This window comes from Diabrotica undecimpunctata, chromosome 7, assembly GCF_040954645.1.
Source record: "Diabrotica undecimpunctata isolate CICGRU chromosome 7, icDiaUnde3, whole genome shotgun sequence".
NCBI classification, from domain to species: domain Eukaryota; kingdom Metazoa; phylum Arthropoda; class Insecta; order Coleoptera; family Chrysomelidae; genus Diabrotica; species Diabrotica undecimpunctata.
The window spans coordinates 146,199,330-146,214,018 of record NC_092809.1 but is presented as its reverse complement, the minus strand read 5'-3'; the positions used below and the strand labels follow the sequence as shown (position 1 = coordinate 146,214,018).

Here is a 14,689-nt window from a genome sequence, read left to right as displayed (position 1 = left end):
TGTGTCACATTAATAAAAAAGGGGGCAATATATTACAAAGTAGACACAGGTCAATTATGCAATATCTACTGTAATATTCTTAACATTTTAAATTATTTTTTCTATGTAAACAATAAAATTTAAACCATCCTGTATATTTTAAACGTATTTAGAACTGACTAACAATATTATGTTTAAGTGACATTGTCAGTACTGCTTTCAATGAACATGGAAAAGTTTAAAGTACTCTTAAATCTGTAAGTCAATAACTCATAACATAGTTTTTTTATGATTTTTATTTAAAATTATATTGTAGTTTTCTCCTGAAGATGCTAAAGAATAATTAGCGAAATGTTGAGTTGATACGACGAAAATCAAAAATATTAGCCTATGAAATGGAAAAATACTGAAATCTTAAAATACAAATCATCTACTTACTATCAATCAAAAATATCCAATCAACGAGACCTACTGGCTAGCACCAAAAAACGAACAATTAACGCGCGAAACTCACGACGCACTTGCGCTAAAAACAGTATAATAAAAACTAGTAATTCTTGCATGCTAACTCGGAAGTGGTACCTGAAGAGCTACTCACTCGCGGACAATTCGACAGTGACTAATTCGAAGTCACGTTGACGGGTACCACCACTACGCCTCGTAGGACCTATTCTTTCTCGGAAGGGATCGTGATAAGATACCAATTTTTACCCATTGACGATCGGTCATGAAAGGTATGCGTTTGTTATGTTTTGGTTGATGTAGTTTTAGTACTCTAGGGTGGGTGGGCTTCAAATACGTTGGTGGAATATTAAAATATTTGGAGATATTTTGTATGATCTGATTTTTTTTAATTGTATGCAATCTAGAAAAAAAATATACTCTACTATTATTACAAAAAGATTAAAACGTACTATAAAAGCCAGTTAAGGAGAAAATCAAGGTAGGTATGCGAAAAGGCCAATATAACAAAAATAATATTTTCATTATAAAATATTATAAATTTTCATTTATAATATTTTCATTATTAATTATTGAAAATGAAAAACGAAGAGACTTTTACTTACTTGATAAACGCATATTGTGTATCAAACACAAGACAGAACAGGCAAGTAGAGGATAAAAGGATATTTGGAATTAAAAAGGATTGAGGTTAGAGAAAATGGTACTTGGGATTCAAAAGAACAAGGCATAAACAACTAATTGAACTATTGTAAGAGCTATCACAACTATAACCAAAAAGAAACTTCGAGGGACTAAAAATTTGGACGATTGCACAATCATATTCTTCTTCTTGTAGTTCCTTCTCCTATCGGAGGTTGGCTATCATCACAGCTATACGTAGATACCTTATTGGCGGCTGCTCTAAAAAGATCTACTGAGCGGCAACTATACCACTCTCTTAGGTTTCTCAGCCAGGAAATTCTTCGTCTTCCGATGGATCTTTTACCCTTGATTTTACCTTGCATTATGAGCCTTAATATCTCATATTTCACACCTCTGGTAATGTGGTTTAAATATTCCAGTTTTCTTGTTTTGATGTGCTTTATGACCTCGCAATCCTTCTGTAGCCTTCTTAACACTTCTGCGTTTGTAACTCGTTGGGTTCATGATATTTTCAAAATCATTCTATAGCACCACATCTCAAATGATTCCAACTTCTTTATATTATCCACTTTTAGTGACCAGCTTTCCATTCCATACAACAAAGTCGAGAACACGTAGCATTTTAAGGCTCTTATCCTCAGATACAGAGGAAGGTCTCGATTGACAAACATTGTTTTTATTTTTATAAATGCTTGTCTTGCAATTTCAATGCGTGTCCTTATTTCTCTACCTTGGTCATTGTTTTTATTTACCCAGGTTCCCAGATATTTGTAGTTATTCACTCTTTCTACTTGTTTTCCCTCGATATCTTGCCTTCCTACTGTACGTTGCTTAGAAATAATCATGCACTTGGTTTTCTTAACGTTCATTTGTAGTCCATATTTGATACTGACTTGATGTAATCTATTTACTAAGCGTTCCAATGCTTCTAGACTGTCTGCAAAAACAGCAGTGTCGTCTGCGAATCTTATGTTGTTTAAGATTTTACCGTTTATTGATATACCCTATTGTTCCTCTGATATTGCTTCCTTAAAAATAGCTTCGCTGTACAGATTGAATAGCAATGGGGACAGCACGCAACCCTATGTAATACCTCTTTTGATTTCTATTGTTTCTGTTTCGACATTTTCGATTCTAACCTTTGCTTTTTGATTCCAGTACAGATTGACAATAACTTGTATATCTCGACTATCCACATTCTTTTCTCTAAACAGTTTTACGAGTTTCTGATGTCGTAGTCTATCAAAAGCCTTTTGATAATCAATAAAGCAGACATAGAGATCCTGGTTCATATCTAGTCGTATTTGTGCGAGAACGTTAAAAGTGAACAGAGCCTCTCTCGTTCCTAGTCCTCCTCTGAATCCAAACTGGGTGTCATCTATATCTTCTTCTATTTTTTTGTATAGTCTTCCATGTATTATTTTGAGAAATATCTTAAGTGTGTGGCTTATTAAGGAAATTGTTCTGTACTGGGAGCATTCTGTCGCATGTACTGTCTTTGGTAGTATTACAAACGTGGACAGCAACCAATCTTGGGGTATTACTCCTGTTGTATATACTTTGTTGAACAGGGCCCTGATTCTAATTGAGATTTCGACTCAAAACATGTCGAAATTAATATGGCGACGTCGAAATGCGACTTTGCGAACCTTGTGGATTTCAGCTGAACTAACGAAACGACGTCACTAATTTTCAATTTATCGAAATTAATTTCAACTTCAAGAAAGTGGTTGAAATTTCATTTCGAGTCGAAATTAATCTGACATGACTGCTGGACTGGAAGAAGTGAACTTGGGTTCAGTTTAGGTAGGCGGTGTTGTGTTTTGATCCTTGCAAGGAAAACTGAGGCAAAAAGTATTAATATGGCTGTGTTTTACGGACATTTGCTAGTTTTGGAGGAATTAGAGAGGATAGATATCCGACGCTCAGAACGGAGGATAAGAAGAATGTTACGGGATACTCAAAATTCTTTTTCACTAAGTTATGCTCAATTTAGGCAGCAATTCCGGCTGAATAAACAAGCTGCAAATTATTTAATAAGGGTATTAGAACCATATTTGAAAGAAGGTGTTTATGCCTTTAGGATACCCAAAATGTTTATGGTTAGTATTACTAAGCTGCAGTAAATTTAAAAATATATTAGAATATAACCACTAAGTCAAATCTTAGTGGTTATAACTTAAGGATCTCCCATATCGCCTTTTTTTTTCTTGCCATCTTTTCTTTCAATTCAAAATATAATTGAGAATGGCCACTATTTATGTTTTAACAACTCAAACAAGAAAAAAAAGACGATCACGTAACGTAAACGAAACAAACATTCAACAAGAGTAGCGCAGCCAATAAACAACAGGGAGAACCCAAATTTTCAGCAGTGTCAAAATGATAAAGTAAATATCCCCAGTTTTAACTACAATCGAAATGAATGAGAATCGCTAGCGATTGCGACTGTCATGGCGTAGTCGCTTTTAAATTTCGACATCGAAATGAAATAGAATCAGGACCCAGATCTAAAAGTATATGCAGTGTTTCTTAGTCAATGCATTTAATTAACTCAGTGGGTATCTGATCTGGGCCTACTGATTTTGCGGTCTTTGCATTTCTAATTGCCTGTTCTAATTCGCACATTTCGTGTCCTGTTTGTTCCTGTAGTTCTTCTTGTATCATTCTATCATCGTCGAATAGTTTCGTTATGTATTCTTGCCAAAATCTTAGTTTATCTTTGATGTCTGCAATGAGTCTACCATTATCATCTTTGAGTATCCCATAGTGTGCTCACTTTTTGGTATTTTTTAGTTCTTTTATTTTTTTATGCATATAAAAGCTGTCGTATTTTCTGTCATACTCTTCTATTTCTATGCATTGATCTGTTAACCACTTTTCCTTGGCCTTTTTTATCTCTATTTTAATTCTACTTTGTAGTTCTTGATATTTTGGCTCATTTCTTCCTTTGGATTTTCTTACGGCACTGTATATGACGATCATATACAGTGCCGTAAATCAAAACGAAAGACCTTGCTTCGGCGTAAAGAAAACTACTCATACGTAAATGAGTAATAAAAAGATTAAAATGTTATAAAATTTATATAACAGATGATATAACAGATGTGTTTATGTTCCAGATGAAGGTAAAAACGAAGAAACAATAGAACTTAAAAAAATCACTTCAAAAAATACGTCGAAAAACATGAAAGTAGTTGTACCATAAACTTGTACTTGTACTGCAAACTGCGCTGATAGCTAGGGTTATTTATATACAGTCCATTCCGCATGTTCCATAATCAGGGAAAATTGTTGCCTGGAAGGTATTAAAGAACGGTCTAAGGTCACCCTATACACATATGTCCAAAAGTTTGGAATATTGGAATATTTCATCTTTTTATTGATTTTTATATATCAACTCTTCTGAATAGTTAAACATCATTTTGTTTCAATTCTCAACAATACTAAATAAATCTCAAAACCAGATAAACGATATGCAAAAAAATTATTTATTCTCTTGGAGTGAAAAACTTACAATGTACAACTTACATTTAAAAATAAATTAGTATAGAAAAAAATAATTTTTAATAAAACTTATAATTAGTATTTCCTCCATTGGCCTGTGTGCATGCGGTTTGGCATGCTGTCGATTAACTGGTCGAGCTGTCCGTGCGGAAATATTTCCCATTCTTCACGAGCAGCATCTTTTAGCTCTCGAAGTGTAATAAGGGGATTGTTTCGCTTCTTGATGCATGTTTTGAGAATGTCCCAAACATGTTTAATAACGTTCATGTCAGGAGAATTCGAGGGCCACTGTAATGTAGATATTCCTTTTTCTTCCAGAGAATTTTGTACTGCTGCTGTTCGATGAGGAGGTGCGTTGTCATGCATAAACACAAATTCATTACCTACCAACCCTCGGAATAGACGTAGGACAGGATTTAAAACTTTCTCGATGTACACAGCACCAGTGACTCTTCTCTGCAGAACCAGCAGTGGTGTCTGTGTACCACTCATAATACCACCCAAACCATAATACTGCCACCTTCAAATGGGACACACGGTTGGGCTGTTTCTAGTCGGGCTTGTCGTCCTGGGGCCCTACAAACCAGTGTTCTTCGCGAATCAGATACCAAGCCAATTTTTGACTCATCAGAGAACATCACGTTATTCCAGTTAGGACCATGATGCACCATTTCTCTAGCCCATTGCAACCTTACTATTTTGTGTTGGTAGGTTAGTTTAGGAACAAGTAGCGGTCTTCTACGATACAAATTTACCGCATTTAGTCTGCGTGTTATGGTTTGCCGTGAAATATTCACGGCATATTTACGGCTTGAAGCCTAGAAATTTTTCTGGATATACCACTTGTAGATTCCAGACGATTTCTACGAGCTATCAATGTTATTTGCCAGTTTTATGCTGCTGTTGTACATCGACTTCTACCACTTCTGGGACGATCCTTGACGTCATTTGTATCTTGGATTTTTTTTTTAATTTTCGATACAGCACTCAGCAACAACAAAGACTGAAATAATGTGTAAATACGCTAATCAGTTGAATATGACCAAAATCATACAAAAACGATTTAAATTTTTTATCATTTTCATTTAAAAACGATCTAGACTGAATATCAACAACAATTTTAAAACCACCATAGGCGTAGGTATATTATTTGTACGTATTCCAAACTTCTGTTTTCCTCCTCTGACTCCTTTACTCGCTGTTTATTATTGCGATTTAGGCTGTTATCATTGTGGAGTTGTCTGTCTCCCACCGGACGCGTCTCCAAGTGGCGGATAGGGGAACGCTCTGACCGGTCCTAGGATAGCCGAGTAGGTGAAAAATTAAATATCAGCCGCGAACCAAAACAGACTAAGGTATGCCCTACAGAGTCCCTGGCCCGACAGGTTGGGAATTGGGCTAGAGGCCAACAACCGCTTTCTGTAAAAAGTCATATGTTACGGAACCTCAGGAATTATTAGCTGAACGAAACTTAAGACGACGACCCTGAAATACTTGAACCCTGTACTGAGCTCGCCACTCGCATTTTTACTAGACATAGCGAATACTTACAAAGAAGATGTTTTGGCACCGCAGAAAATGCGATAGACGAAAACTAGCACTCTTGATAGGAGAAATTATTGCATATTATTATATTATAGCTGCAATGATAGTCAACATATAGATGAAGTAAGATTCATTGTAAATCAAAGAACAAATGGTCTTATTATTAACTTTAAAGCATACAGCCAAAGAATGCTATTTACGCTTAAAAGGGAAATTATTCAATTAGCCACTTCTCTTTTCATCAGCTTTCACACATTTTCAATTGAGTTCATATCAATGCTATTACCCGGTCAATCCAACACAGGGATATTTTTTCCTGCCTAAAAAGCTTTATGGTTCTCCATTTGGAAACCATTCTCGGAGCTGCGGAATCGACCGATTTTGTAATAGGTACTTCTTTGTACTGATCTTGCCTCATTATTCCTTTGACGACGTACAGAGGTCCAGTGCCCTTGCCGCTGATGACTAACCAAATCATCACTTTGGTGGAATGTTTAACAGTCGGGACGACACAATCAGAATGAAACTTTTCTCCATTACGATGACGCAGTTACTGAGCTTCATTCTGCAAAATTTCGAATGTGCTTTCGTTACTGAAGCATACTTCTCAAAAATAGGAAAAATATATAAACTTCCAAGTTTATTTGCTTTATTTAACTAAAAATGATACTAATGTATCAATTTTTGATTAAAAATTGCTGTATCTTACCGATCTAAGTCCACATCTTTGTCTTGCCATTATTTAATCTACTTTAGGCGCTTTTCTTTAATTGCAGCTATTAACTTAGGCTTGCAGGCTGAACGACAGGCTTTGAAATCTAATTCTTTCAATTTTCTTCGAACAGTGCGCTCAGCAACATTTATGCTACCATACTGGAGTTGTGATTTTATTACCTTTGTTATAGCAAATCTATTTTCTAGACAAATTTTCTTCAAACGTCTCCCTGACCTTGGAGTGAAAATTGAGTTTCTACCGCATTCTTTCTTTTCGGGCTTAATTCCTCCCCTGACTCAATTTTCTTTTTTATGCGTCATAAACTATCTTCAGAAATCTCCAATCTTCGTGATATTTTTCGGTTTGTAAATGTTTTCACAACCACAAGGGCTTTCACTTCTGCTTTTTCACGAGGCAAAATATCGTATTTTCCACGCATAATGAAAATAGTCCAATTACTTCTCTAAAACATGGCATACAAAGTAAACGAATAACTGAGTAGTATAAACTGTTCAACAAACAATCACAGGGACTGCATGCTATAATGTTAAGCCTTTCTCCATGAAACACTATGTGGTTATCATATTCAAGATTGTTTTGGGATGATTAAGGTATCTAAACAGTATTAACTGTTTTCTCGTACGATTTAGCAGGGCTCTCCATTTGTTGCACCAAACCACGATGGAGATAAAGCGCATAAATGCTTTAGCTCTAGCAAACTAGAATACCTGGGCCATATAATGCGCAATGGACAACGATACAACCTACTTCGGGCCATACTTCAAGGTAAAGTGCATGGGAAAAGAGGTCCAGGACGAAGAAGAATATCCTGGCTGCATAACCTGCGAAAATGGTTTAACTTAACCACTACCGGACTTTTCAGGGCAGCAGTCAACAAAGTCAGAATAGCCATGTTAGTGTCCAACATCTGTAACGGATAGGCACCATAAGAAGAAGAAAGCTTTAAAAATACACGATCAGAATCAGAAAAGATCAAATAAGAAAACAACTAGACTAAGAATCCATAATAAGTAAAATAACCAGAAAAGACTTGGAACCGTTTGGGCACGTACACAGGATGGGAGACGAAAGATTGTCAAAGATAATATTAACAACTAAAAGAGTAAAGAAACGAAAGAGAGGACGGCCAAAAAAAGCTGGACAGATGAAAACATAAAAGCAGGTATAGCGAGAGGGATGAACTATACAGAAATAAAAATGATGACAAATAAAAAAGAATGGAAAAAGAGAATAGACACCAATACAACCAAAAATCTGACACCCTGGCGGGTAAAAGAAGTTTAGAAAAAAAGATAACAGGGCGTTCTCTCGTAGTGCGATAAGGAAATTCTGCGAAGTATAGAGCTGTGTTATCAGTATATAAAAATGGGTTGTCTAATCGACTATTTGGCTGTAAGTTTCCTACTTGAATAGTAAAGGTTATGGAGCGACTTTAAGGCGAACTAATCGATCAGATAAAAGACAGAAAGAATAAACATTAAGAAAACAAAATCCATTGTTATTAGTAAGAGGGGAAAAGTCATTACAAGGATCAATATAAAAAATGAAGATATTGAGCAAGTGGACAAAATGAAATACCTTGGAGTCTGGATTAAGGAAGATCTGAATCCGAAATCAGAAATTCGCTCAAAAATAGAGCAATCAAGAGCAGCTTTTTTGAAAATGAGGAAATTTCTGAGTAACCAAAGACTCAATCTGCAAATCCGACATCGAATGGTAAAATTTTATATCCACTCTATTCCTCTTTATGGTGTATGGTCGAAGCCTGAACTGTTATGTTAACATGAGTAAACTGGAAGCTTTTGAGATTAGGGTTTTTAGGAGAATTTTGAAGATACCATGGACCGATCATATTACGAACGAAATGGTTTTGCACAGAAGAATGAGAAGAGACAGAGAACTTTTGGCCACCATTAAAAGGCGAAAGACAGCATATTTGGAGCACATACTTAGAAATGGTATGTACGAGTTGTTGCAGCTGATTATGAAGGGTGAAATCAAAGGAAAAAGGGGTCCTGGTAGACGACAAATATCCCGGCTGAAAAACATTCGCGACTGGACCTGGTTAAACACACAGACGCTCTTAAGAAAAGCAGAAGATTGAGACGAATTTGTAATGGTTATAGCCAATCTTCATTAGTGGAGACGGCACTAGAAGAAGAAGAATATGATCAGAATGATAAAAAATTATAAATGTCATCAATGGAACTATATACGCAAAAATATATGTCCTGGTCACATTTCTTATCTCTGATTATCATTTGCGGGTTATCAATAAGGAAACTAATTCCATTTCATATATTTACCCTTGACTTCACATGACTTTAAAATTATGTCTTAAATAAACAGAAGTAAACAACATTAATTATTTATTTATTGTATACATCATAAACTTACCACGTGCATATATTTATTTTTTGAAAATAAATATGTATTTCTATTTAAACAGTAAATAACAGTTTAACAATTGATAAACATAAATAACTAGGGACTATACATATGCATGATCTCAAAAAAATATATAGAAAAGATTGGTAGAAACAGAAACTATTTGGAATTAATTTTTAATTGAGCTCTAATTTTTTGAGTTTTGATAAAAGTTTTTTTTTCGAGAGTTTTTTGGCTTATTGTACATCTTACTTAAATACAATTAAAAAAAAGAAGAAACAATAAGAAAAATATTTAGCTTGAATATAGATTTCCAAAAAAAAAAATGCGTTGGAGATAGACAAAACTTCGTTGTAAATAAATACAAAACTTTGTGTTCTACGTTTATTTTAAATTTTTTATATGAATGATTTCGAATAATTGTCTTTTCTAGTTGTTGACCATATTAATGTCCTTGAGTATGTTAAAAGTACACAGAAAATTTTAGAAATCACAAAAGATCATTATCTAACGGTACTGATAAAACTAATCCTCTGACGTATTGTTTACTAGCGATACTAGCTACTTTCTTGCACACGTGTAAGACAAAGAGGTACATACTTGGGTGGCTAGAAATTTATTTTTAAAAGACTAAGTAGAATGAAATATACCTGTTACTATTTTTAAAGAGGGAAAATGATGTTCTGACTAGATATTTATGAAGAAAGAATTTGGTTGAAATGAATTTATTTACTTACGTCTCTTTTTATAGCATTAAGTACATAATAATTTCTCAATACATGTAACTTCGTATAATATCTTATATGATAAGCCTTACTCAAGAAATACTGCTTAAAGAAACATGCTGTTTGGTAATAATAAAAGTCTAATACAACAATCAAACCACCCAAACAAAACTAGACCACTCACTCCAGACTCAGAAATGAAAAATGCGATCTATTTCAAGACGGATAAGCACCGATATTTTTATTAAGAATTCTTCAAATTGTTTGGGTACGGGGAAATTGAATGATTTACCAGAACATTCGGCGTCCACTGCTGGACATAGGTCTCCCTCAGCTCTTTCCATCTGTCTCTGTCTTGTGCGGCTTGCATCTAGTTATTGCTAACACGCTTCATGTCGTCAGTACATCTAGTTGGTGTACGTCCTCTGCTCCGTATTGCTTCTTGCCTTGGTCTCCACTCTAAAATACGTTTTGACCATCGGTGGTCTGATAATCTGGCGACGTATCCTGCTTAATTCCATTTTAATCCTTCGTCTGGGATTCGGTTTCTCAGAAATACACCCAACATCTGGCGCTCTATAGCAATCTGATATGTAGAGATAGTGCAAGCACTCCTGACCACGGCGCAGTAGACGAATTTTGGTTTAGTCCCCACTTCCATACGAAACGCATTGTACTATGCACTGTATAATTCCACTTACAATAGAACCTTTCTGCCTTTACGTGAATTTGACTCCGCCTTCGCGCAGCTCCATGGTCAGGAGTGTTTGAACTATCTCTACCATACCACAAAATTGACTTATATAAATGATTACGAGAGGTTGCTATTTAAATTTCTGGCCTTTTCGAAGCACTTTTCTACACAGATGGAGGTAACTCCAAGACAAGGGTTTCAAACGCCTCAACCACTTCTTCGGGAGTCGAAAACCATTGACCACGTAATTTATTTTTAATGTGCGGGAATAAAAAGAAGTTAGTGGGTGTCAAATCAGGACTGTACGGCAGATGACCCATTAATTCGATGTGTTGGCCGGTCAAAAACTCTTATTAAAACTTACGTTCTTGTAACGGCACTGCAGCTACATGACCATTTATACCAAAGAAGCAAGCGATATTTGTTTCGATGTGCTTCTTCCACGAATGACTTTTGTTGGATTAGGGATAGATTAAAGCCAACAGGGTGGATCAGTTCTTTTATATGGAGCTAATCTCTTGAAACGAACTACCTTGAGTTTACTTCTAGCTGAAAACTGGATGCGGTAGATTAGATCGTTTATTTTCTACAGGAAGGTGTACTGACCTTCCCAAATTTGTTAAAGTTTCGAATAAAGTCCTGTCTTACATGTGAGATTGTATAATAACCTCTTTCAGAAGTTGTACCAGTAGCATGCATGTCAATTCCGGCCTTTGCCTTATTACTTTGAAGCTTCAAACTTTTACGAACAAGTTCGTTCACTTTTTCCAATTTTTCTTTTAAATTTTCGATATACGTCAGATATAAACGTTCTTCTTTGCAGGGAGGTGGTAATCTTTCAAGATTTTGAGGAAGCTTCATTTTTCTTCCGGTGATAAACATTGATGAAGAGTAACCGGTTGCTTCATGTGCGGAACTTCTATAGGCTAACAAGAATATCTTTTTGATTATCAGCGACAAACATTGAAAGGTATTGACAAACATTTCTATTATGTCTTTCGCCCATTCCGTCTGATTGTGGATAAAGTTCGCATGGCGACGGGCAAAATCACTAGTATTTAATAAAGTCCTAGATGTTGTACATGAAGTTCCGTTAACACATCAGAGGAATTAACATTATATATAAGAACAATACTTAGAACAAACAATCTGTTGCATTTGTTAGTAAAAACATTCTTTGTTCTAAGTATTGTAAGTAGAAGAAAGTCATAGATAAGATAAATTAAAGATTTAAAGGACCTTAATATAAACCTATACTTTACTAAAGAAATTTAAGCTCAAATATATATAAATGGATAATTAGAGAATTTATAAATGTACGTCGTGTAGTACATACGTGTATATTGATAAATTTTCTAAGTAAGATCTGAATTCTGTGAATTGTTGTATATTCATTAATATCCCAGTAACTAAAGTTTTTGACTTTTCTACTTATTCTATTTACAATGATATTATTCTTAGAAAAACCCATCGTAAACAAATTTAGAATATTATGTTCTCGTTCAATTGACTTCCAGTGAAATGAATGTCGAAATAATAAAGAGAAAAAGGTCTTGTTCTGAGCAATATTTTAAGAACGGTGGTTCCAGGTACCTTAATCGTTTTGTTTTGCACATGTCGCATGAAGAGACAGGAAGATGTTAATATAGTAAACACAACCTGTAGAGGATTAGTAGAGAAAGTACCGTTAGAAGGTAATTTCCCATACTTTAAAAAGTATTAGTCTTTATACAATGCCAAATACATTTCAGGTCGAGTAAATATTTAATATTCATATACTGACAGCTTATTGTTTATTCTATGACATTTTATTTGAGCGTTTTTTTACGTATTTTTGTATTCGTGTTTTATTTTGTTTTTTTTCCACAAAATGTTCTTTTATTTATTTTATCCAAAGTTTTCTGTTTTTATTTCACTTTATAATTCTTATTTAGGTTATTTTTATCTACTTAGTGTTTTTCTCTGATAAAAGATTTTTATAAAGCTGTTGCAATATATGCTATTATACAATACAGTGAGGAAAAAATTATGAAATAAATTCATTTTTTCGCGAATGGTTAATTTTGGAGGTTATTACATTTGAAAGGCTATTTAATTCTCGCTTCAATAATATAAACAATCTTCTTCTTCTTCTTTAAGTACCGTCTCCCGATCGGAGATTGGATATCATCATCATTATCTTTATTCCGTCTACTGCTGCTCTGAAGAGTTCTATAGAACTGCATTTAAACCAGTCCCTTAAATTCTTCAACCATGACACTCTCCTTCTTCCTATACTCTTTTCTGCTCTTATCTTTCCCTGTATTATCAGCCTTAGCAGTTCATATCGCTGTCCCCTCATTACGTGTCCCAGATATTGTAACTTTCTTATTTTCATTGTCTTTATTATTTCGCATTCTTTGCCCATTTCTCGCAATACTTCCGTGTTAGTTTTCTTCTGTGTCCATGCTATTCTAAACATCCTCCTGTAACACCACATTTTGACGTTTTGATTTCCACTGTAAGTTTGTAGTGGTAGAGGGTCCTGTAAAGGTACACTGTTTGTGCAAACAAAAAATACAAATCCCATTCTTTAACATGGTGTCAATAAGGTTCGTTAATTATTATAATCAAATTAGCTGTGAATTAACAAAAAAACATGGCTAACTTTGGCCCAAATTAACCTAGGCCAAATTTTTTTATTTGAAAATTCGGGTTGAAAATACTAGCTTTTCGAATGCAAAAAAAGATTTTTTCTAGGGACAATGTTTTTAAAGTTATTCTAAATGTTTATAAACTACATAATTTCAAAAATTTGACATCAAGATTTTTGACTATAATAAATTATTCTTTTATTTTTTTTAATGCATATTGATAGTATAAGTCTTTTGCTTTCATTTGTCACCCACAGAATTACCCTATCTTTATTATTTTCTATGTATGTTGTTATTGTAAAAAAAGGTCTGTGAGATAAACAAATAATAAACTTTTAAACTAATTAATATATCGGTCCCAAATTTTGAGGGTTTGTTAAGTACCCCAATACCCAACTTTGGGTGGAACTCTAAAGTTTAAAGTTTAAATTTACTAAAAGTTTTTAACAAATATCAATTGTCACTTATTTTGCAGTTTGCGAAGCAACAAATCGACTTTTCAACTTTCAAAAATCGGCATTTTGAAGCTTTATCTGTCTTTAAATTATTCTTTTATTTTTTTTAATGCATATTGATAGTATAAGTCTTTTGCTTTCATTTGTCACCCACAGAATTACCCTATCTTTATTATTTTCTATGTATGTTGTTATTGTAAAAAAAGGTCTGTGAGATAAACAAATAATAAACTTTTAAACTAATTAATATATCGGTCCCAAATTTTGAGGGTTTGTTAAGTACCCCAATACCCAACTTTGGGTGGAACTCTAAAGTTTAAAGTTTAAATTTACTAAAAGTTTTTAACAAATATCAATTGTCACTTATTTTGCAGTTTGCGAAGCAACAAATCGACTTTTCAACTTTCAAAAATCGGCATTTTGAAGCTTTATCAATATTCTAAAAAATAAAATTTTGTAAATAAATAAAATTATGAACTGCGATAATTGTAGAAATGTATGCAATATACAGAGCTCTAAGTCACATACAAACAGTCAAACCAGATAAATTTCTTATTATTACTGACTCAATCAATTCCCTTCATATACTGTCAAAAATGTACACTTGCAACCCGATAGCTAAATTAATTAAAAACAAGATGCAGCAGCTGGAAAACAAAACATTAGTCTTCGTGTGGGTACCATCACATATAGGCATTAAAGGAAACGAACTAGCTGATAAAAATGCTCGGGAAATAGCAAATTCCCCAAATATCAGACCGATAATAAAACCATTAGCAAAAGATCTCAATCCGTACTTTAAACAAAAGCTGATATGTAATTGGACTAAATGTTGGGAAGAAAAATCCTCAAAGTTACAAGAAATTAAACCAAATTTTGGACGATGGACTAACAACGCCCCTAGCCGTTTCCTTCAGGTT

At 34.2% G+C, this 14,689-nt stretch overlaps 1 protein-coding gene across 3 annotated transcripts in view; it reads right to left on the bottom strand.

The window, feature by feature from the left end:
* Nucleotides 1-14,689, bottom strand: part of lov (BTB/POZ domain-containing jim lovell protein) — a 514,518-nt gene that overhangs the window by 76,694 nt on the left and 423,135 nt on the right. Inside the window, exon 1 of one of the 3 annotated variants that reach the window (XM_072538477.1) lies at nucleotides 418-633. The exons of the other annotated variants lie outside the window; for them this stretch is intronic. The gene's annotated coding sequence lies outside the window, so the exon portion shown is untranslated. Of the gene's footprint in view, nucleotides 1-417; nucleotides 634-14,689 lie in introns of those variants that run through there. 3 annotated transcript variants of the gene reach the window in all.